The 25,761-nt window shown below is 33.3% G+C and overlaps 1 long non-coding RNA gene across 1 annotated transcript; it reads right to left on the bottom strand.

The window, feature by feature from the left end:
* Window positions 1–593: 593 nt before the first annotated feature.
* LOC127561816 (uncharacterized) lies at window positions 594–25,761 on the bottom strand. Its single transcript, XR_007953546.1, has 3 exons — window positions 25,696–25,761; window positions 22,260–22,525; window positions 594–660 (listed from the first exon to the last, which is right to left on the bottom strand). It is a non-coding gene; the product is annotated as an uncharacterized LOC127561816 (long non-coding RNA).

Here is a 25,761-nt window from a genome sequence, read left to right as displayed (position 1 = left end):
GCTAATCTCATTCTCTTCTATTTTATTGTTGTTGTTATTTATAGTATAACCTTTTGTATTTAGTTTATAGATCCATTTTGAGCTAATTGTAGTATATGTGGTCTAAGATTTTGGTCTAAACCTAATTTCTGCCAAACCATTTTCCAATCTGTCCCAGAAATTTTTGTAAAATAGGGAGGTATTCCCCTACATATATTGTTAGGTTCATTTAGTACTGTATTGGTGAATTCAAATATGTCTTACTCTTGTTTTTCTTATTTGTTCTTCTACTGAAAGATTTTTTTTAACCAGTACCGAAGCAATGTAATGTTTACCACTTTGTAATATAATTTGAGGTACAGAAATGTATTCCCTCATTCATTTCTACCTTTTAAAAAATTGCTTCACCTTAAGTTGCTAGAGCTTTTGTTTAATTAATATCCTATCTAACTCTGTAGAGTAGATCCTCAGAAGTCTGATTGATCAGGATTTTTCAAAATGAGTCCACCATCACACATGCTGATCTTTTTTTTAGCTTCCTGTTCCCTGGACCATAGCCCATCCAGCTTTTAGGACAAATTCATTGAGGGCAATTAGGTATTTACTCACTTTTTCTCACTTTTCTTGTTTTTCAGCTCCACAGAAAGCATTCTTGTTCTGTCCTTTCTAAGTCAATGATGCCTTAATGAAAAAGAATAACTATCTAAAATTCTTTGCATTGGCTTGACTTGTGTCTGAGAAAACAGAAACAAATTAAGAGTTGAACAGTTTCTACCTTCTCCTCATTATCTCTTTTCATTTTTTGCTCACCCCAAGTAGTACTGATAGTCTTTCTTTGACTTTTTTTTTTTTTTGCTTCTAACATTACTATAAAAAAACCCTTTGGGTTTTAATTCAAATACAGTTTACTTTCTAACTACTAACTAATACTAACAAGAATGGTGATAATTTCAATAAAGTAGTCTGTCTGCTAGAAAAGATGAAATCATCCAAGGGAAATGAGACTAAGTCACAGATTGCTACCCATTAAAGGAGCAGAATATATTTTGTGTTCCTTCTTGGAAAATATCAAAATCCAACTTCTTAGCTTTATTTTTTTTAAAAGAACCCCAATCTATTCAGTATTGATCTTCCCTGAAGATTTGCTTCACTGTCCAAAGAGCATATGTAAATTGACACTGTACTGATGCTAAATAACATTTAACCTCTCTTCCACTCAGACTAAAGAGCAAAAATTTAAGCTGTTCAGGCTGTCTAAGCACCAAACTGGCCATAACTTGAAAGGTCTCCCATATTGTAAATCTTAACTTTCACTCTTCCTGTCCTGGCAAAATGTTTAAAGGTAATTTCATGCATGGGAGTGAGTCAGAAGACTAGTAGATTTTGCTCTTTACCCTTCTTATTAACTAGGAGACTCTAATCCCTCACTTGGAGAATAAAAGGAATTAGTTTGAATGAATCAAAAAGGTCCCTTCCAGCTCTACAATTCTTTCAAATTTTTGTTGAAGAATTCAAATGTCCATATTATATCGAACTTGGGCTAACCTCCCTTAGAGAACAGTCTCATAAATGTGTTGAGATCATATGTATGGTTGAATATTAATTATAAATGTGTAGAATCATTTGCAAATAAATTATATTTGCTAATATTGATCAGCACTTCTTTTACAATGTATGCCAGAAGTTTCTGGGACACTGAGATTTTAAGTGACCTGCCCCAAGATGATAGTTGTCCTCAGTAGAACTCACACAAACCTCCCTGATGCTAATACACTTTTTTTCCTCTTTTTATTTATCTCCTCTCTCTCCTCCTCCTCCTCCTTCTTCTTCTTTCTTCTTCTCTCTGTATGTTTCTCCCCTTCTAGCTCTCTTTCACCTGTAAGGTGCTACCATTACATTTTGAATCACTTTTCACTTTTATGAAGTTTTCTCCCCCTTCCCTCCCCCCCCCCAACAATAATAACCCTGTAAATCCAGTAATGGAAGTTTTAGTTTCCCCATTTGACAGATAGAGACAATGAGGCTTAGAGAGGTTTACCAAGTTACTCTTGTCATCTAAATAGAAGGAAAATTACAGTCTTCTGATTTCTCTGCTTATGTCATTAGGCCATGTTTATTGGTCATCTTATTTTATCATAATTTTTGCTTTATCCATATCAGTTATTTAAGTTTGATTTTATAGGTATGGGTAATGCTGAGTTGGATTTCCTAAGAAAGACTATCTTTTCTCTCCCTTAGTCTATATTTTTTATTGTAGCATAGTGATAGAGAAGATGGGGAGAAGATGGTTTTACTTAAACTATGACTTCTAGTACCTTTAGATAATTAGCTTGCCAATAATTGATTGAGTTTAAGAACCTACTTTCAACTCTGAGGTACCATTTCATGCCTATTAGAATGGTTAATATGACCAAAAAAGAAAATGTTGGATGTGAGTGGATATGAGAAAACTAGAACATCAATGTGTTATTGATGGAGTGATGAACTGATCTAACCATTCTGGAAAGTAATTTGGAATTATGCCTCAAGGGCTATAAAATTATGCATACTCTCTGATCCAGCAATATCACTATTAGCTCTATATCCCAAAGAAATCCCCAAAAAGGGAAAAGGACTTTATTTGCACAAAAATATTTATAGCTGTTCTTGTTGTGGTGTCTAAGAATTAGAAATCTAAGAGGTGCCCATCAATTGAGAAATGGCTAAACAAGCTATGGTAAATTATTATAATGGCATATTGATGTGTTATAACAAGTGACAAGCATGATGATTTCAGGAAAATCTAGCAAGTCTTAGATGAACTTATGAATAGTGAAGTAAGCAGAACCAGGAGAATGTTGTGCACAATAATAGCATTATTGTTGTATGAAGAACTGTGAATGACTTAGGACTAATGATAAATTTTACTATCTGCCTCCAGAGAAAGAAATAATATTGATTAAATACAGACAGAAGCATGCTACTTTTCACTTTTTATTTTATTTTTTGTCTTTTTGTACAGAATGACTAATACAGAAATGTTTTACTGTAGCATCTCCCTTTGGGCTACTCTAAGTGCCCATCCGTCAATGGCACAGCTAGGCCAGACTTACCAGTCTTTGGGCACCAACCTGGATAACATAGAGACAGACCACCAGGAGGTAGGGGTGAAGAGAAAGAGAACTTTATTCTTAGGTAGCACATATGTATACCCACCTGAGGATCCAGGGGAAGAGAAGATCCTCTAGGAACCTGGTATAATGGGATTGACCCAAGAAGAGGGAGGGAGGCATGCTAGGCTTTGAGAGCACTAAGGAGGGAGATGTGGTACCTGGGGTCAGATATCGCCTCTTGGGGCTATGTTCCACCTCTACATAGCCTCGGTACCTCTCATCCCTCAAGTCCTCCCACATGCCTTGAACTGCATTCCTTTCTCCTAGAGACTTTTTAACTCTTACATTTTTACATAATTGCATGTTAAGGGACAGGTCAATTCTCCAAGAGCCTCCACAGTTGTGGATCATAACATCTGAAGGAGTTGCAAGGCAGCCTTTGCTCTCATAGGTGTTGCAGACTCGGAATGAGATAAATTGGAGGCAGAGGAAAGAGGAGAGAGGTCAGACAATGCAATGGCCTCTGAGTCAGAGAAGTCAGAGAACAGCAACTGCCTCTCAGTCTCCTTATATCATCCTCTCACAAGAAGAGATCCATTCTGCAGGTCTGGGTTGGATCTGCAGCAGCCACGGTCAAGTGGCTCCCGTGTATTCCAACAACTGCACATATATGATCTATAGACATTTGATTGCTTTGGAGAGAAATAGAATTTAGAACTCAAAACTTTAAAATATTTTAAAAATTGTGGGGAGAGGGACTAGGTTCTGGGGTACATGAGATTAAAAATCCAAAAATGTTTATCTTTATTTTACTTATAATAATAGTAATATATCTCATGAATCTTATCCATTTTTTTTTTTGAATGAGCAATTTATAGCCTGTCATGGAATCTCAAAGTCATGGAAAGTTATATCATACAGATTAATTCCTTCAATCACCTGTTTTTCCTCAAATGAGGAAACTGCCCTTCTAAGGAGCAAAGTAACTTCCTAGCCCTTGCTTTGTTTCCACAATTTCCTCTCAGGACCCATTTCTTCAGAATAAACCCACAGATTTCCCTTTTTCTTTCTATTGAAGCCTTGAATATCGGCACAGAGAGAAAAGAAACCATTGAGAATTACTAGGAGGATATAGGTTAACCAAGATGATAGCAATAGGAAATGAAGTGCCAGGGCAATGTGACCTATGAGATTTTGCTTACCTGAAAATCTGAGCGATAGATGATATGAAGAAGAAGAAGGGCAGGTGCTACAAGATGAACAATTACTAAAATTTTGTTTAGCATTTCTTGCATTTCTTTAGCAACATCAAGGAGAAACATAAATCAATTTACAACAGCTGAATTTCCTTTTGGTATTAGAGGACAAATTTTCCTCAAAACATTGACCTATCTATGCTGACCTGCATTATTTGTGATAAGGCCACTCTTGGCTGATAGTTATCTTTAGTACTGTGGTGCAGAAGTACTTGGAATGAACTCTGGTAGAAGGCTAACTCTTTACATAGCAGAACCCAATTAGACAATGCATTCTGACATTAATCAATTTTTAGCCATTCAGGTAAATTTATAGAGAAGATAAAAGAAATATGTTCTACCACGGGCCTTGCCTATGACAAAAGCTTGTATAATGAAGAGATATTTTCATTTCTGCCTGCCATGGAGACTGAAGTACTGATGAAGATGGAAGGTTTGAAAAATGCAACATAAAGACTAGCCATGATGTACCTAGTAAATTAGGTAATATAAAATTTGTAGTTTGGTGGTGGAAGATGTAAGCAGGAAATAGAAAACTTCTCCAATCCATAGGAAAGAGAAAACATGCATTGTAACATGGCATTTGACTAGCTTTATTATAGTATCAAATCTTAACAGATAATGTCACTATTTACAAGATTATTCCTTTTTCTTTCAACCCTAACTCTAAAAAGTGAAATAAATAAAATCTTAAACTGTATGCATTTTCATTAAGGAAAAAAAAAACAAGCAAAAAAGAAGCTAATAACCTGTTTTGAATTTATGATATGCAAATAAAATAAAAACTATCATTATTTCAGGTTAAAGTTAATTTCTGTTGACATTTTGTAAGATGTCATATCAGCTTCAGATTAAGTGGGATCTCCCCAAACTCTTAATCATGTTTGTTTCTGGGTGACCTGAAACCTGGGTTTGTTTCTGGGTGCCTAAGAAATTTCTGAGAAGTGATACCTTTTCCAGAATAGGAGGCAAGTCATGTATTCCCTTTCTTTTTTCTTCTTTAATGAGGATTTAAAACCCTGTTGAACATTTCTGAGAAGTCTGAAATCACAAGAGTATCTCAAGTTCCTCTAAGTTTCCAGTTGTCTCTTTTCCCTAAAGAATTAATTTATCTTTCTAGCACTGGAAATGAAGACAAGAAAGATCCTACTAGCTTTACTGTAAGTGTAAAGGTTTCACACAGTTTTATTCATCAGGGCACATTTATGAGAAGATGTATTAAGAATATGATGGTTTAAGGACCACAGGGTGGCTACTTTGCTTCTCATGTTAAATGACAAACTCTCCAACATTCCAATCTGATCCCATATGCCAGAATAATTTAGATAGTATATTATCAACATACAGAATTAAAACCTATTTTTTCAACAAAAGGAAAAAAAATCAGTGTAGTTTTTATTTATTGTTGTAAGAGTTCACATTCTCAGCTAATGTCAGACATTTCGTGAGTATAATTGCACTCAACTTTGAATAGGTAGGTTTTCTTATTTTCTCTTTGACAGTTCATCTATAACAATTCACATCCACTTTCATAATTAAGCCTGACTTTATGTTTTTGAAGGAAGAAAGAGGCCTTTGAAATTGTAACAGAAAAGGAAAATAACAAGCTCATTGGTTTCTCCAAATGGAAATGTAAAGAAAACAAAGCCATAACATGCATGTGTAAAAGAATAAAGAGAAATGATCTATAAATGGGTCTGAAAGAATGACTGCTCTCATTCCCTCAACATATTCCTCATTGACTTTTTTCAAGATCTACACAAATGAAAAGTGTTTCCTTTATTCCTTGTGAGACAAGATCCAGGACTGGTACAAATTTTAACATGCACACATAACTTAAAAGGGAGAAATTTAGGCATTTTCACTAAACTTGGGTCTGTTTCTTGACCTGAAAGGCTGAATTAAGTTGCTCTGTTGGGATTCCACAAGAAACAGATGTAGTAAGCAGTTCTTAATTGGATATACATCTTTATTGAAGTCACTTGTTAAAGGGAAATATATATGTGTATATATATATATATATATTTGCTTTATCTGATTTGAAGGAATAAACAAAATGGCTTCATGTAAACTCTGTATAATCCTGAGGGGAAAAATGTATAATCTATGATAGAGTCAAATCTTGATTTAAGATGCCCCAGCATGCTAAAATAACTGTGTGTGCCCAGAATAAAAGATGTTCAAATCAAGAAGGATGATGGGCTCTCCTTTCTGCAGTGCAGAGACAGAGGCAAGGAAGTCAAGTTTTCTTATCTAACTTACCGCAAAGTATATCTAGTGTCATTTCTCCCTTTAAACATGTTTTCTGCAGACTTTGACTCTCAATCCCATCAATAAGCATTTACTAAGTGTTTTCTATCCACCAGGCATAGTACCAACTTCTGGGAATACAAACCAAGTAGAAAGAAATGTAAATCCCTGTCCTCAAGTAGTTTACATTCTAATGGCAGAAGAAAAATACCTAAAGAAGAAAATGCTGTGGCATGAAGGGGAAAAATAAGGGGAGCTTTGAGATAGAAAAAACTCCAGCTTTTTTTGAGCATATTATCTGAAATGCAGTCTAAAAAGTACTGAGAAATGGTTCTGAGAAAAGTTATCCAATCAGAAGGAGAGACTATAGGGTACTTTCAGAAGTGACTTTCAGTGTATGAATTTTAAGACTGGAAGACGACGACATCTATGGTGGCATGGTAGAGGAAGTCTTAGGTTCAGCTGGAAGAATAATTTTCAGAAATCATTCATTTCTGCTGACACGTGGAGAGGAGTGATAACACTTCCTTTTTTGCTGTTATAGAAAATGTACTAAAGCCACTAAGGTCACATATCTAGTAAATGCCTTTCCTTATAAATATGCTAGCTATGTTTATATGGAAATTAAAAGTACTCATATATTATATTTCATTAATTTGTTAAGTACAATATAATAAACTTTTCAAAAAAGAAGAGAATTAAAAAATATTCAAAAATGGTTATAACTGTCTTAATTTTTCAACAATTAAGTTCGTCCTAAAATTTCATCGATCCTAATTTTTCCTCTGTGGTATGTATTAATTCACGTATATATATTTTTGATTAGCGCAAATTGTTCTTTGACACAAAAGCCCAATTCTTTTAATGTCAATATTCTCTAACAAAAGCTAAATGTTTCTGAATTAGAGAATAGTATGCTCTCAGAAGAAAAAAAAATTCAAGCAATGGAAGTTGCTTAGAGAATTATTATTGTTATTATACTGCAATTGCAGTATAATAACAATAACAATAATAGCTAGTACTTTTATAATGTTTTAAGATTTGAAAAGGGGTTTGCATATTATCTCATTTTATCTTCACCAAACCCCTCTGAAAGGATGACTGGACCCACAGTTGGGAAAATCTGATTTGAATCTCACCTCAGGCATGTATTAGATATGTTACCCCAATGTCATCCTCTGTAAAATAAGAGCAATAATAGCACTTATTGGGGTTACTTCAAGGCTCAAACAAGATAATATTTGTAAAGCTCTTAGCAAAGTACTTGGAACATGATAGGTGTTATTATGAATGCTGAAGTAGGTGCTATTATTATCCTTATTTTGCAGATGAAGAAACTGAATATGAGAGAGGTTAAGTGACTTTCCCAGGTAATACAATTAATGTTTAAAGCAAGATTTGAATTCAGATCTTCTTAACTCAAAGTTTAGTGCTCAAGTCACCATGTCTCATAGGGGGAAAATAGTATTTTAAAAAATTATCAAGGTAATATAAGATCCTAAAAATAATTATATTGATAATGTCTAGAAAGTAAGGGATCACAGAGATACCAATCCACAGTGTAAATGAAGATACAGTTTTCAAGAGTTACAAGTATCATCTTTCGGAGCAGCAATGTAAACAGTTTAACCACTTTTTTATCTTGTATTTAAATATTGAAACATTTCTATTTAGTTCTGTTTTTTTTTTTTTTCCAGAAATTATGAGAAATTTACTATTTCACTGAATACCCATCTTTTCCCCTGAAAGATTATGATTAATTTTCTTGGGTAGTTGCTTCTTGGCTGTAGCCCAAGCTCCATTGCCTCTCAGAATAACATATTCAAATCTCTTTGATTCTTTAATGTAGAAGCTGCTAGGTCCTGTGTATTTAAATTGTTTCTTTCTAGATACTTGCAATATTTTTCTCCTTGACCTGATAATTCTGGAATTCAGTTATAATAATCCTTGGAGATTTTCATTGGAAACTCAGGAGGTATTCAATGAATCTTTTCAAGGACTATTTTACTCTCTGGTTATAAGATATCAGAGCAGTCTTCCTTGATTTTTTTTTTGGAAAATGCCATAGAGACACACTCTCTCTTCTCTTCTCTTCTCTTCTCTTCTCTTCTCTTCTCTTCTCTTCTCTTCTCTTCTCTTCTCTTCTTTCTTCTTCTCTCTCCTGCTCTCTCTCTCTCTCTCTCTCTCTCTCTCTCTCTGGATTCACAGCCTTCAGGTAGTCTAATAATTCTTAAATTATCTCTCCTGGATCTATTTTCCAAGCCAATTGTTTTTCCAATGAAGTATTTTACATTGTCTTCTATTTTTTCATTTTATTTTGTTTGACTGATTTTTGATGTCTCATTGAATCATTAGCTTCCATTTGCCCAATTCTAATTTTTAAGGAATTATTTTCTTCAGTTAGCTTCTATATCTCCTTTTATTTTCTATTCAGCCAATTTTATTTCTTAAAAAATTGTTTTCTTCTGTCAATTCTTGTTCTTCCTTTTTTAAACTGTTGACTCTTTCTTATATACATCTCATTTCTTTTCCCAATTGTTCTTCTCTCTCTCGTTTGACTTTTAAAATCCTTTTTTTAGCTCTTCCAATTCATATCTCTCTTTGAGGTTTCATAGGTAGGCAATTTATTCTCTTCTGAGTTGATGTATTGATCTTCCTTGTCACCACAATAGCTTTCTGTAGTCAAGTTTTTTTGGGGGGGGTTCTTGCTCTTTTTTTTTTTTTTTTGCCTATTTCATGGTTTTAAAGTTGAGCTCTTTTCTTGGGGTATTATCAGGCAATGTCCCAAACTTCTTGAGTTGGGAACATGAGCATAGTTACTGGTTTTGAGAGCTGGGCCCTCTGGTGCTGGTATCTTACTCATTGAGTTGAGATAGTGAAGTCTAATCCAACCTGTTATTGCCTGGTTTCCAGTGCTGACAATTTATCTTCTGTGCCTATGCTATAGGCCACACACTGGTCTGCTCTGCCATTGTGCTGAGCCAAAACCAGGCTGAGTGGTCTGTGCTTTATCTAAGAACCTTGCCCATTTCACTGGACAGGGCTCTGCTTCCCTTTTATTCAAATGAGACAAAACTTTCATGAAGTTCTTCTAAGTTATCTTAACCTGGAATATTGTTTCACTCTCATTTTGTAGGTTCTGTTCCTCTAGAATCTGTTTAAACTCATTTAATGGTTGTTTCCAAGGAAAACTGAAGATAGCTGAAGCAACTTCCTGGTTTCCCTCCTTCATTTTGGGGAAATGTACTTTCCCATACTATTAAATATAGTCATTATAATTAATATTTTCTCCCTCATTTTTAATGCATTATTATTTTATATTAAAGCCTCTTATTTTCAAAACATATGCATAGATAATTTTTCAACATTGATCCTTGCAAAATCTTGTGTTCCAATTTTCTCCCCTTTCCTTAACCTTCTCCTTAGATGGCAAGTAATCCAATATATGTTAAACGTGGTAAAATGATGTGTAAAATCCAATATATGCATACATTTTTATACAATTATCTTATCACAGAAGAAAAATCAGATCAAAAAGGAAAAAAAAAATAAGAAAAAAAAAAGTAAAATGCAAGCAAACAACAAAAAGCATGAAAATGCTATGTCGTGTTCTACACTCAGTTCCCACAGTCCTCTCTCTGAGTGTAGATGACTCTCTTCATCACAAGATCACTAGAACTGCCCTGAATCATCTCATTATTGAAAAGAGCGATGAGCATCAGAATTGATCATGGTATAATTGATCATGGTATACATGGTTATTGCCATGTATAATGTTCTGGTTCTGCTCATTTCACTTAGCATCAGTTTATGTCTCTCCAGACCTTTCTGAAATCATCCTGCTTATTGTTTCTTATAGAACAATAATATTCTATAGCATTCATATACCTTATTCAGCCATTCTCCACCTGATGGGCATCCACTCAGTTTCCAATTTCTTGTCACTCCAGAAAGAGCTGCCACACACATTTTTGCACATGTGGGTCCCTTTTCCTCTTTAAGATATCTTTGGGATATAAGCCCAGTAGAAACACTCCTGGATCAAAGGGTATGCCAAAATAAAATTGGCATTTTGATAGTCCTTTGTGCATAGTTCCAAATTGCTCTTCAAAATGGTTGGATCAGTTCACAACTCCACCAATAATGTCCCAGTTATCTCATATCACCTCACATCATTAACTTTTCTTGTCATTTTAGCTAATCTGAGAAGTGTGTAGGAATAGCTCAATTGTCTAAATTTGCATTTCTCTAATCAATTGTGACTTAGAGCACCTTTTTATATGACTAGAAATGGTCTTAATTTCTTCATTAGAAAACTGTCTGTTCATATCCTTTGATCATTTATCAATTGGAGAATGGCTTGAATTCTCTATATATTTTAGAAATAAGGCCTTTATCAGAACCTTTGAATATAAAAAAATGTTTTCTAAGTTTATTGATTCCCTTGGATTCTTGTCTGCATAAGTTTTGTTTGTTCAAAAACTTCTTAAACTAATATAATCAAAAATTATCTATTTTGTGTTCAATAATCAACTCCATTTCTTCTTTGGTTACAAATTCCTTTCTTTTCCACAGATCTGAGAAGTAAACTATCCTTTGTTTTTCAAATTTGCTTATCACTCCTTATGTTTTAATCATCAACCCATTTCAACCTTATCTTGGTATACAGTGTTAAGTGTGGGTCAATACTTAAGTTTTTGCCATACTAGTTTCCAATTTTCCCAGAAGTTTTTGTCAGATAATGACTTCTTATCCCAAAAGCTGTCTTCCTCATTTTCCTAAGACTCAACAATCAGCCAAACAATATATCTATCTCTTATTTGTAGTTGTTAATTGATTTTTGAAGTGTAATTGCTCATAATGAAAATATTAGAAGTGTTTCATCTGACCTTCAACTGGCTCCCACAAACTAATTTTCTACTTATCTTTCAAAAATATGCTAAGGAAAACTGCAATGTAATAGATTTGTAGGAACAGAAATATATTGCTAATTCAAAACAATAAAGGGACCACTATGTGTAAAAAGGCAATGTAATGTATGATAATAAAATTGATGTAATGATGACTATAAGAAAACTCATAATTTAAGTACTTCATCTCTAAAAATTTTAAAGTGAGGGGCAAAAATCCTTTTCAATATAAGAGTTTTTCTTAAAGCTGATCAGATTACAAAACCATTTTTTCTTCTGTTTTGATTCATTTAAACCCAACAATTTTTGAATCAATAAGACTTGTTTGAAAGCAGCACTGAGCATCTCTGATTTTCCTAGCTTCCAGAGGGGATTGAAACTCTCAGTCAAACTCCTTTCAAAGTGAGGCCTCCTGCTCAGAAATACAATATTACCTCATTAAAATGAGAATCCCCAGCTGGGAAAGGGCATTAGCTGCATTCAAAAGAGTGGTAGGAACATTCATTAAGTGTCTTCTAAAAACAACTTGAGAAAAAAGTTATCTACCTGGAAAAAGTTTTTTAAGAATTTTAGACTAACAAGGGTGAGAAAATTAAACAAATAACACTTCCTTCCTCCCCACCTGCTTTCCCCCCCTCCCCTCTTCCTTTCTCACTTTCCATCACAGAAAGAGGTGGTGGTGTTGTTTTTAATCACTGAGGTATTCGTGGGGGTAAATAATATGCTTAGACAACTAGATGATTCAGTAGATAGAAGTCAGGAGTTATATACCTAGAGTCAGGAAGAACTAAATTCAAATATAGCCTCAGATAAATAACTAGCTGAGCTAATCTGGGCAAGTCATTTAACCTCAATTTTTCTTAATCCGCTGGAGAAGATTCAAACTATTCTAGTATCTTTGCTAAGAAAACTCCAAACAGGATTATGAAGAGTTATGTGTGAACAAACAAGGCAAAAGAAGCCAAGTGGGACATAAGTTCTTTTAAAAAAAATCTTTTGAATTGAATCAAAACTATCTTTTAATTTTAAATCCAATCATATTCATTTTTTAAAAATTGGCCTGGAAAATATTTGTAAGGAATTCTGTTGATTACACAGATATTTTAAGTTCTATGTAATTTAGGATTTGAACAACTCATTAAAGTATGTTTTGTTCTCAATGAGCTATGAAGACTTTGTCATAGAATAGATTTATTAAATGAAAATTTACCATGTCCATTTGCCAAATGTGTGCTAATCTTAAAAATCCAGTCTAAATAGTATAATCTGACATTGTACTGAATAAGTGCTCATAAGATTTTATGTTTTAATTACCAAGTTTTATTTCATATCTGATAAGATTTTATATATAAGCATATATATATATACATGTATACAAATGTATGTGTATAAAGAAGACATATACACACATACACAGCTTTGTTTATATATGTTTAATCCCCATTAATAAGTCTGAAAAAAAACACCTCTGAGAGCAGATGAAAAAAATGAATGAAAATTTATTAAATATTTACTATGTTCTAAACACTGAGCTTAAATAGTTCCTGTCCTAATGAAAATAACACATATGGGGAAGAGTGGCCAGAAAACAATATTTTGGTCAGGGAAGTTATAGAGATAGTGAATAAAGTTATAGGTTAATTGATTCCTTTACAGAAATATTAGTGCTGATTAACCAGAATCAGAGTCAGAAAGTATGGGAGTCTGAATGTAGAAGGGCAAACTGTAGTCCACATGAAGATGCTTCAGGGGAAGCCAGGTGATGGGCCTGGCTTAGGATAAATTGGGGAACAATAACTACTTAGAAGTTCAGGGGACCAGGGCAGAGCTGCTATACCAAGCAGCAAGATATTGCTGAATGTTATCCCTCAAAGGCTAGGGATGATCTCCAATTCTTTAAAACAAATCTAATTCCTTCATTTTAGAGATGAGGAAATTGAAGTATCATGGCAGTAGTCAAGGTTTAATAGACAGTAAATGTTTGGTGAGGAATTCAAAGACAGGTCCTCATGATTCCAAATCTAGGGTCCTTTTCACTGATCACACTGCACTTAATTTGTCTTATACATAGTAATGTTTCTGGATGACTATGATGCCTATTATAAATTATGATATTTTATAATATAAAGATCATTTAAAAATTTCCCTACTTATCATAAAAGAGAGGAAGGACCACATGTGCAAAGATGTTAGTAGCACCTCTTTTTGCAGTGGAGGAATTGGAAATTTAGTGGATGCCCATCAGTTGGAGAATGGCTGAATAAGTTATGGTGTATGAATATAATGAAATAATATTATTCTATAAAAAATGATGAGAAGGCAAGTTTTAGAAAAGCCTGGAAAGACTAACATGAACTCATGCTGATTGAAGTGAACATAACCAGAAAAACATTATAAATAGCAACAACAAGATTGTGTGATGATTAACTATAATAGACTTGGCTTTTCTCAGCAATTCAGTGATCCAATGCAATTCTAATAAACTTTGGATGGAAAAATGCTATCTGCCTCCAGAGACACTACTATGGAGATTGAATGCAGGTTGAAGCATATTCTTTTCACCTTTTTTTCTTCTGTTTTCCCACCAGTCTGACTTTTCTCTCCCAACATGACTCATATTTAGAAATATGTAAAAAATGAATGTATTTAAACATTAAAAAAATAAAATCCCCCTTTCTTTATTTTTAACTAAACAACAAAATATTTAGTAAGCATTTAGTAAACACACCTATTGTATACCAAGTACAGTGCTTCAGTTTTAATGTGAACTCCCAGTGCCTAGCACAGTGCCAGTCATCATGTAGTAAATGCTTACTAAACCTTATGCATATACATACATTTGTGAATATATACACACACACTATATGTATGTCTATATTCATATGCACTCACAAAAAATAATACTTACATTAAAAGGCATATGTGTATATGTGTGTTATACATGCCTTTATGGGACGATATATATATATATCATAAACATAAGCATATACATATACATTCTCACATACATATGCTTATCCCAAGTAAATAGATTGATATGGTAGAGGGTAAATCATTACCATCTAGAGAAATTAGGAAAGTCTTGTTGAAGGAAATGGTCCTTTAGTTGAGCCTTGAAAGGCACTGAGGTGAGATGGGAGGGGAAGGAGAAAGAACCAAAGGTAAAGAGGGGAAGCATTCCAATATAACAGGAGGCTTGTACAAAGGCATGGAGACAGGACATGGATTGTTAGTTGGCCATTGTGGCTGGAGAAGATAATCATATCTAATTATCCTGGAAAGTTGTACTGGCCCAGGTCAAGGAGGACTTTAAAATGCCAAACTGAGGAGTTTGCTCTTTGTTCTAAAAATACTCAAGCGCCAGTCCTTGAAAAAATCAGTGATTTTTAGATTGACAAGATTTTAGATTGACAAAGATTTTTTTTTCTTCTACTGGTCTGAAGAGCTTACAAAAATATAGATTTTTTTTAAGTACAGATTAAATGAAATTATTTAGTATGAGTCTCCTAGTCAGAGGAAATGTTTTCTACTATTAGACAGGGGGGCAACTAAGTGGTGTAGTGGATAAAGCCCTGGGCTTCTAAGGAAGACTCATCTTCCTAAATTGAAATCAAGCTACAGACATGTATTAGGTGTGTGACCTTGAGCAAGTTATTTAATCCTGTTTGTCTCAGTTTCCTTATTTGTAAAATGATCTGGAAAAGAAAATGGCAACCTTGTAATCTTATACTCAATGGAGGACAGAGAGAGTAGAAGAGAGAAAATGGAAACAGAGAGGACAAGAAGGAGACTACTGCAAACAAGCAATTCAAAAAACAAAAAATCCAAACCATACACCTAGATAAAATGGAAGGAAAAATGGACACAATTATGGAAAGGAAAAGTAGAAACACTAACAATCTTCTGATCTCTCTCTCTCTCTCTCTTTTTTTTAACGTATGGTCATATATAAAGCTCTGATGTACCTTTGTAAACCTGCCTCTCTGATGACAAATTACCTGAAACACAGTCACAGATAAAGCACTCTGGTCATTAAACACAACTAAAAAGACATTTCTTAGTTTTAGGGGCTCTGGGTGTGTAAAAAAAAAAGTCATACTATAACTAAGAGAAATTCTTCAAGTCCACCCATTCTATAAATCAATTAATGTTAAACAAGCAATGAGTGTCTAAGGAACTGAGAAGAGAACCTATTATACCTAAATTTTTTATCTATTCTGGTGTCTAGCCCAGTACTCTTTACATTAAAGTTTTAATAAATAAATTTTGTTTGTATATGCTTTGAATTGTGCAATAGAGTTAGTTTACAATTAAAAGTGAGACAACAACAACACAGTCATTGCTTTTAAAAGAGCTTATGATTTAGTTAGGGGGACAGGATACACTTGTGTGAAAAAAAAATAATATAACCAGTAATGATAATGCCAAATATATTAAAAGAAGACATATAGGAAGGAGTTTGGAGGAGAACAAAGATCTCTTCACTCCACAAAATTCCTGAAAAAAACCCTCTAATAAAGTTGATTAGTGGATTTGGACTCGGAAAGCCAAGATCTTGATAAATTAGATATTCACTTCTGTAGCATATGAAATTTGACTGTATATGACTGTCATGTCCTAAAAAAAAAAAAAAAAAAAAAAAAGATCCCCCTTCTTTTTAGGCTAAATGCTGCTTAGCAAAGCTAAACATTCTGGGTTTTGTAGTCTATTCACTGGAAAAGACTCCTTGATCTAAACTTAAAAGATTCCAACAGATTTAAAATAGATAAGTAAGGTGGTAGGAGAGATCAGAAGAAATCAAAATAAGAAGAGCCAGAGACCAGATGATGTTATGAGACCTGAATGAGCTTTCCATGGAGACTGATAAGATATCTGGGAATACTTTTTGCCATATTCAATCCAGGATTAGAGAATGGGCAAGTTTTCTGGAAAGATGCTGCTCCAGGAATCAGAAGGGTTTGAGACTAAACTAGACAAACAATCATCCTCTTAATATCAATGGTAAAAGCACCCAAATATCATGGGGGAAGGTGGAAGCATTTATTCCTTCCACATTTCAGTATTGGGAATAACTAGGTCCCATTTTTGATTTATGTATTTTATGCTTAAAATTTGACTCTTTTATTTTGATTCAGTTTCCCTTCATGTAAAAAAAAATTAAATTTGTCATGTCATAAATGGCTCATTTGATGATGAAGTACAGAGAGAATTAATGGAAAACACAGACTAGCTAAAATTTGGAGAGTGTAAGATAGAATTGAGGTTCTACTCTCTATCTAATGTTGTTCACTCATTTAAATCATATCCAACTCTTAGTGATTCCATTTCAGATTTTCTTGACAAGAATACTGGAATGGTTTGCCATTTTCTTTTCCAGATCATTTTACAAATAAGGAAACTGAGACAAACAGGATTAAATAACTTGCTCAAGGTCACACACCTAATACATGTCTGTAGCTTGATTTCAATTTAGGAAGATGAGTCTTCCTTAGAAGCCCAGGGCTTTATCCACTACACCACTTAGTTGCCCCCCTGTCTAATAGTAGAAAACATTTCCTCTGACTAGGAGACTCATACTAAATAATTTCATTTAATCTGTACTTAAAAAAAATCTATATTTTTGTAAGCTCTTCAGACCAGTAGAAGAAAAAAAAATCTTTGTCAATCTAAAACCATTGAAAAAACAATAGATCTCTAGTCATCTGAGTTGCTTGAAACCAGAATGTCTTGGGGACAGGCTCCATCTCAGTGAAGAGATAGGAGCTGATAGGTTGTGATTAGAGGAGAAGATCCTCCCTCTGAGCCTCCTTGAATGGTGGAGAAAGATGTGGTCTGAGAGGATTCAAATCTAGTCCCTTTCCTGGAGGAAGAGTATTAAGTTGCCAATTCACTAGCTCTGCCATAGAGTGACATCTAATGGTCTCACAATTCTTTTGTGAGATCTCAGCTCTAAGCTTTTTTGATGTCCCCACTTAGGAAATCAGATCTCTCACAAAAAACACAAAAGCAGAGATTTTGAATAAGAAGAAACCTTAGAGGTCATCTAATCCAATCCTTCCAGAAACCTTAGAGGTCATCTAATCCAATCCTTTCATTTATAGATGAGGAAACTAAGAGTCATCAAAATTAAATGTTTAGCCTACACACTTCTCACCTCTCTGTGCTGTTCCCAGATACTTAGGGTTCAGAGAGAACGTTGGACCTAAAATCAGGAAAACTTGAGTTCAAAACCAGTTTCAGATATTTACTAGCTGTGTGATCCTAGGGAAGTTACTGAATCCTGTTTGCTTCAGTTTCTTCCACCTGTAAAATGAGCTGGAGAAGGAAATGATAAATCACTTATGTAATGTCACAAAGAATTAGTCACAACTGAACAACAATGGGGCTTGAATAGAACAAAAATAGTGGGATTATAGCTCTATTTATATATGATTGTGAAAAATTATTTATTAAGAGTTGGGTTATGTTTTCAACTACATGTGTCTATTCATCTTCCTGTATGAATATGTACAATATGGAAATATAATAGAAAGAGCCCTAAACCAGGATTTGAATTTGAATCTCAGTTTGAAACTTGCTATTTGTAGGACCCTAGGCCATTTTCTTAAGCTTTCTTCTGAAACTTAGTTTTTTCATCATATTAGGAAGGAAGTTCCTATAATACAGAGGTTGATCTTACTTTTATTCCTATATATCTAATATCTAATACTCTACCTTACACAGAGTAAGTGTTTAATAAAGGATTATTGAATAGAATGAGTTTTAATCTGTAAAATGGGAATGTTAATGCTTGTATAACTTTATAGGTTTGTAAACACTTCAGAAATGAGATGGTAAGGAAAAAAAGAGGAAACAAATAAGGAAGAAGAGATAGAGGAAGAAAAAGAGGAGGAAAAGGAAGAAAAGTAGGGCAAGAAAGAAGAACTCAAAGGACAAGTCAATTTAAGGAAAACAAGAGTCAAATGTGACAAAAAATACTGACGAATGTTCATTGCCTTTCCAAATTACTTTCTTACTACTAAGTGTTTTTGCTTTGGGGTAAAATGGTAAAAAATGAAAAATCAAATGTATTTAAATTGTCATTTAAAGACTGGCAAACTGATCCTTTCTTACCTTTCTAGTCTTATTGCACATTATCTACCTTTATACGCCTTATGATCTAGTCAAACTACCTTTCTTTATTGTATTTCATCAGCTATATCTATGAGTTTCCACTATTAAAAAGCTATTCATCTTGACCTCCCTTCTTAGCACCTCTGTTTCCTTCAAGGCTCAATATGACACTTTCTGGCCTCTATCCCCTTTCCAGCTGCTAGTGCCTTCCCATAAATTATCTTGTATTTATTTTATGAATTAAAACATACATAGGAATATCCCTTTCAAAAGAAATCAATTACATTGAAATACAGTTAGCTTGAGAAGGATTCAGAGTTCATGGCTAGGCCATCCCAAACAATAAAAAATGTCAATACTATCAAAGTTAATTTAGAATTTTAATAATTCTATTTAAAAATTATTCCTTCCTTAATATCTCCAGATCTCAAACTGTATTATAAAGCATCATAAAAGCCATTTGGAACTTATAAGAAAAAAAAGAAGAAAAAAGAAAGAAAGAAAGAAAGAAAGAAAGAAAGAAAGAAAGAAAGAAAGAAAGAAAGGAAGGAAGGAAGGAAGGAAGGAAGGAAGGAAGGAAGGAAGGAAGGAAGGAAAGAAGGAAGAAAGGAAGGAAAGAAGGAAGGAAGGAAAGAAGGAAGGAAGAAAGGAAGAAAGAAGGAAAGAAAGAAAGAAAGAAGGAAAGAAAGAAAGGAGGGAAGAAAGGAAGAAAGGAGAGAGGGAGGGAAGAAAGAAAAAGAAAAATGGAATATACCAGACAAGGGAGGATCAGAAATCATAAAACTCAATAATTCAATGTTTGATAAACTAGACAACATAAGTCAGAAATTAGGCTTGGAACAACATCTTATACCATATTTAATAATAAATTCAAAATGAACACATTATCTGATTATCATTAAAACAACTAGAAGGAATAAATTTTTCAGCTGTGTGTGGGCAGAAATGTATTCTTAACCAAATAAGAGATAGAATACAAAAAACAAAATTAGATAACTTTGAGTACATATCAAAAAACTTTTGCACAAAATCTAAAATAAAAAGATAAAATTGTCAAAAAACTTCTCCTCATCAAATTTGTCATCTAAGGGTTTGATATCCACAGCTAAGTAATATATGTGTATATGTATATATCCAAAAGCATATTTATATGTGGACAGTTAGGTGGCAGAGTGAATAGTCCTGTGCATGAAGTCAAGAAGTTTCATCTTCCTGAGTTCAAATCGGGCCCCAGACATTTAGTTTTCTCTTCTGTAAAAAGACCGGAAGAAGAAATTGGCAAACCACTCCAGGATCTTTAACAAGAAAGCCCTAAATAGGGCCATGAAGAGAGTCTGAAATAACTGAAATATGACTAAACAACAACAACAAATTATATATATATATATATGTATGTATATATATATATATATATATATATATATATATATATATATATATATATACACACACACACATATAGAACCAAATGGCTTTTCTAATAGATTAGAGTCAAAAGACAAGAATCACAGTTCTCAAAAGAATTGCAAAGAATTAACTATTATGATGAAGAATATTCCAAAGCAGTAATAAGAGAAATGCAAAACAAAACAACTTTGAGGTTTTATCTCACATCTTAGAAAAAAATGATAACGATTCAAATGGTGAATGTTAGAGGCAACTAAGTGGAACAATGCATATTGCATAGAAAAATTGAGAGTTAGAAAAAATTAAATTCAAATCCTTTGCCTGATACACATTAGCTGCATGATGATTGGCAAGTCTTGCTTTTCTCTTCTGTAATACTAGTAGTAGTATTTGACTCCCAAAGTTGTAAGATAATATTTATTTCTAAAGTGTTCTGTAAACTATAAAGAATTATACTAATGCTATCATTTAGAGTCGTTGTAGACAGATAAGCTGAAAGCTGAAAAGTAGTACAATCAATAGGAAATCTATCTGAAATTATGCAAATGAAGTGACTAAAATGTTCATACCATTTGACCCCAAAAAATCAATTACGAGACTTATCCCAGGGAGGTCAGTGGAAAAGAAAAGACCACCACCAAACTAATTATAATAGTACTTCTTTTCCCAACAAGTAACTGAAAATAGAGTATCTAAAAAAAACTGTGACAAACACATAATAGAATATTAGTATGCTGCAAGAAATGTTTTTTATTATTATATATACATTCATATATATGTATATGTATATATGTGTATATATGATAGAAAAAAGCACAATTAAACAAAGATTTTTCAGATTACATAATCTTGCTTTCTAAGCAAGCATGGCTACATGCACAAAGCAGATCTAAAATATGATTCCTCTGTGCCTCCAGATTTAGATGGGAAATAATTGAAATATCCTGAATATAGAGAAGTTTAGAAAGCCTTAGATAAACTGAATGAAATAAATAAAACTAAGAAAATATACAAAATGATTACAATAATGTAAATAGAAATAATGACCACTTAAAAAAAAACCCCAAACAATTGAAAGTGAATATTACAAAATTATAAAGAACAAATATGGCCTCAAAGAAGAGATAATAAGAGACTTTTCCTTTCACAGCCTTTGCAAGGTGGAAAGTGCATAAATCAATTCATATATTTTTCATTGTATTTATTTATTTCATTGGTTGCTTTTTCTCTTTTTTAACTTCTCTTTAAATTTTTTCTTAAAAATTTGTTAACTTTCCAGGAGGAAGAGGAGGGATATAGGAGAAATATAATCAATATAAAATTATATTGATAAAATTTATTCATTAAAAATAAAAAGAATCCTGAAAAGCAAACAAAAGTCACAAAGGACTATGGGGAAAGAGGAATGTAGCCAATGAGTAAAATAGTTGGGAAAAAAAGTGGCTATTTTAAAATTATATGGGAAGGTGAGTGGCAAAAACAAAAGAAAGTTGATAGTGGGAAATGATGAGACCTTAAGGGAATCTAAGAAATATTTCTTTATACAGAAGATAATCTGTATGGAAAACAGAATGCCAGAGGCAGCAGCAGGCATTTCATCCATGAATATATTAGAACAGCATCTGGATACCACACTACTACTGCAAGGCAAATTGCACATGGAGGTACATAGAGCCTCCAACTTTGAGGAAAGTCACAATCTTCCTCCACTAAATGGTTCATTGGGGATATTCCAAAAGCAATGTTTGCTCTGACTTTGCAGATCCTTTTGTCAGGAAATACTCAATTTTCTCTTCCCTCTTCCTCCCCTCCTTTCCCCGCCTCTCCATTTCTCCTTCTCTCTCTTCTCCGCTCTCTCTCTGAGAGACAATTGGCATTAAATGGCTTGCCCAGGATCACACAGAAAGTGTTAAGTGTCTTATGTCACATTCAACTGTGCCATCTAGCTTCTTCCAGAAAGACACATTTTAAAGTTTAATTGGAACTATTAATATTTTCTTCATTACTTTTTAAAGTCCAAATAATTCATAAAACAATAAACCGAATCCTAATTTGCAGTGATTGCCAAATTCTAAGGTATAAATGATCATTAAAGTATAAATAATCACCTTGAAAATTTAACAATTGGTTCTCTCTCGCTGGAACAAATTGGCCCCAAGACACCCCTCTCCTCCACTTCTCCTCCCCACAGTGGGTCATAGGTTTCCATATCCCTAGAGGAATTGAAGATACATGAAGGGACAAAGTTGTACCTGGTTATTTACAAGGGCATGTCTGTACAGGGAGGGTTGCCTAAGGTAAAGGAGCTCCTTCTCTTCCAACAAGGCAGCTGTTTGTTCCCCAATAGAACTGTAGTCATCAGGATGTAAAGCTGATTCTTCTGCTGAGCACCTGCTGACATCTGCTGGTGTTTCTCCTGAAGTGCAGCTGCACCATCTCAGCTTTTCACACAGAGCTTCAGGGCAATTTCAGCTCTTTTGTGATTCCAGAGCCCAGTCAGCTACACTCAACAGATAAACTGAAGATAAAGATAAAGATATCTAAAGTTTAGATAAACTAAAGAAGCTCTTAAATTTAAATCTGTGTATTTTTTAATCTTTGGACATTGCTGCCATTTAGATCCTTCCAGTCTAAACTTTTACCTGAGTATGGTCAGAAAATTTTAACTTCTATCATTCCTCTAGTCCCTAGCGTTGGTTCTTACAAATCATCTTGGGAATTCTTCCTAGCAAAACTACAAAGGTAGAGAGGAGATTCTGTCAACCATATTATTCCCTTGATTTATCCTGGATTCATGTAAATTTCAAGGAATGAAATCACTGAATGGAGCTGATAGAATTAGCACATTTGTTCTGATTCCTCTCAACTATATCAACACACACACACACACACACACACACACACACACAATGTACATAATTTTCTTTACATTAAGAGTAACCAGATACTTTGAGAGAAAATAAATAGAATCTAAGATATTAATTTCATAATAACTTTTTTTCATTTTTTTCCCCTTAAAGAATTATATCTATCTTGTTCGATTGTGTCTGATTTTTCGCAATCCCATTTAGGGTTTCTTTACAAAAATATTGGAATTATTTGTCATTTCCTTCAGCTCATTTTACAGATGAGGAAACTGAGACAAACAGGGTTAAATGACTTGCCATGAGTCGTATAGCTACTAAGGTGTCTGAAGCTAGATTTGAACTCAGATGAGTTTTTTGATTCCTGAATCAGTACTCTAATCACAGTACACTGTGCTGCTTAGCTGCTTCTTTTTCTCTGGGGTAATTTGCTAAAATTTTCTGTTTGCCTATCTGTGTACATATACACATAAAAATTTATATGCATATGTATATATGTACACTTACATATCTATATCTGTAAATACTTTTATAAAGGTTATGAAAGAAATATAGCTCCAATTGGATTCAAATTGTAAACCCTAAAACTAGTTACTATTATTATAGGTCATATCGTACACATATATAAAATTTTGCACAAATAATGTCCTCAACACTAATATACCATTTTAGTATTTTCCTAATGCCTTTCTTTTGCTCATTTGCTATAAGAACATTATGACAAGAATATTAGGTTGCAAATCAAGACATATGTCTTTGTGTTAATAATCTCTGACATTCTTATAGAGCTTTAAGGTTTGCACAGTACTTTATATACATTATCTTATTTAAGCCTCACAAAAAATTCTGTTAGCTAGGTGATAAGGAAAATGCTCAGCCTAGAGGCTAAATGAGTTGCTCATGATTACAAAATGTTAAAGGCCAAAGTTGAAGCCAGCTCTTAGGAACCAGTTCTCATATTCGTTCTCTTTCCCCTGTCCCACCCCCAACTCACTCTTTCTCTTTTCTTCTCCCTCTCCTTTTCCCTCTTTCTCTGGTTCTATAAATAGCTGTCTCTATGTCTATCTGTCTCTATCTCTATTTCTGTCTCTGACTTTGTCTCACTCTATCAGACTGCCTCTCAGAAGGCCCTCAATCTTTTGGGATAACAATAAAAATGGTTACTCTTGTTATTAATGATGGACAGAAGGAGCTAAAGTCTTGGTAAATAACCATGAATATTTACAAACTCAATTCTAGGAAGCAAAGGGGAACAAAATAAAAGTGCAGATTACATTAAGTTTACAGCTTAATGTAATCCTAGAGATAAGGTTCCATTTTTAATAATGTCCAAAAACAGGCAGTCTGGCTGAAATCTTTGTAGGATCTCTTGGGTAAGATCAGTATCCATGGTTCCAAAAGTATCAATTAGGAAGTCTGGAAGTTTCTGCCCTTTGTCCTCAATGCATGGCACTCTCCACAAGCCGAGAGAATTTAGATCCTTTTTGACTAGAACCCAGTTTGCATAAATTTCCCTTTACCCTAAGGATAGGGAAGAATATTCAAAGAATACAAGAAGTGAGAAATCTATGCTGTTAATTTAACAATTATAATTCCTCCCTACCCCATTAGTAACTCATTTATGGTTTTCTTCTTCCTCAGGATAATTTTCTAATTTGGTTTGAGGATTATGATATGAGCAGGGAGTTAAAATTTCTGGTTCATCTCCAGTGAGAATAGTTTTTTATTAAGGAAGATGGAACCAAAGATAGACACACACACACATAAACACAAATGCATATGTATATATATATATATACACACAAACCTGTATATATACAATATATGCATGCACATACACATGTGTATATATTTAGACATATGCTTACATACACAATCTATTAATGTTTATAGTTATATGTACATAATAAATATGTATATATAATGGATTATATACATACATATACTGAACATTTTTCTAATAATCCAAAACCATATATATTATACTTACTTGTAATAGAGAAGTTAAATAATATTTATTATATAAACATTTGTATTTATTGCATATATACATAAGCATAAATTATATATACAAATGTACATATTTGTGTTTGTATATATATACATACACACTGAATGTTTTTTACTGATAACTCATCATCACATTCTACACTTATAGAAGCCATCAAAAACTGAAGGCAAAAAGATCAAATGTAGTAATGGACATTTTATTTTTTTCAGCTAACTTTTCCAAAATTCTTCTGTTATTTAAAAAAACAAAACCTTCTGCTTTTAAGTATAAAATTTTACCTAACACAAGAAACCCTATTAGGGTCTGTAGTTATAATAATATAATTTTTTAAAAAAAATTTAATTTCCTCGGAATGCCAATCTAGTACATTTAAAGAGAAAAATGTTACCAATAAAAGAAATGTTGGCAAAAGCCTAGAACTGATTTACCATCAGTGTAAGTTACTTGGAACTTATTAGCATTTGAGTTAATATTCCTATTCAAGTAGGAAAGGTTTATCATATTGGTTAAGAGACATTCGAATTATCCAAATTAATGAAGTTGCTATAGACATAACAAACAACTTCTATGTAGAGTATAATTGGACTCACTGAAAAATTTAGTATTTTTTTTTTTTTTTTACTAACCAGTACTAGCCTTTAGCACTAAGCCTAGGTGAACTATTAGGTGGAAATCTGAGTAAATCATAGCAGATTATCTCTATCCAACTTTTCTAATGATGCAAATGGGATGGGTCTAAGACTAATTTAAATCTTCTACATTCATATTTGTTGACCTATATTTAAACTTGAAATTCAAAATAAAGGTTAATACCTTAGAAATGAATCTTAATACAGTATCAGAAAACATCTTAACTAGTACTCTGCTCATATTCCACTG

The sequence above is a fragment of the Antechinus flavipes genome, chromosome 1 (assembly GCF_016432865.1).
Source record: "Antechinus flavipes isolate AdamAnt ecotype Samford, QLD, Australia chromosome 1, AdamAnt_v2, whole genome shotgun sequence".
NCBI classification, from domain to species: Eukaryota; Metazoa; Chordata; class Mammalia; order Dasyuromorphia; family Dasyuridae; genus Antechinus; species Antechinus flavipes.
This window is presented reverse-complemented; position numbering and strand designations above follow the sequence as displayed.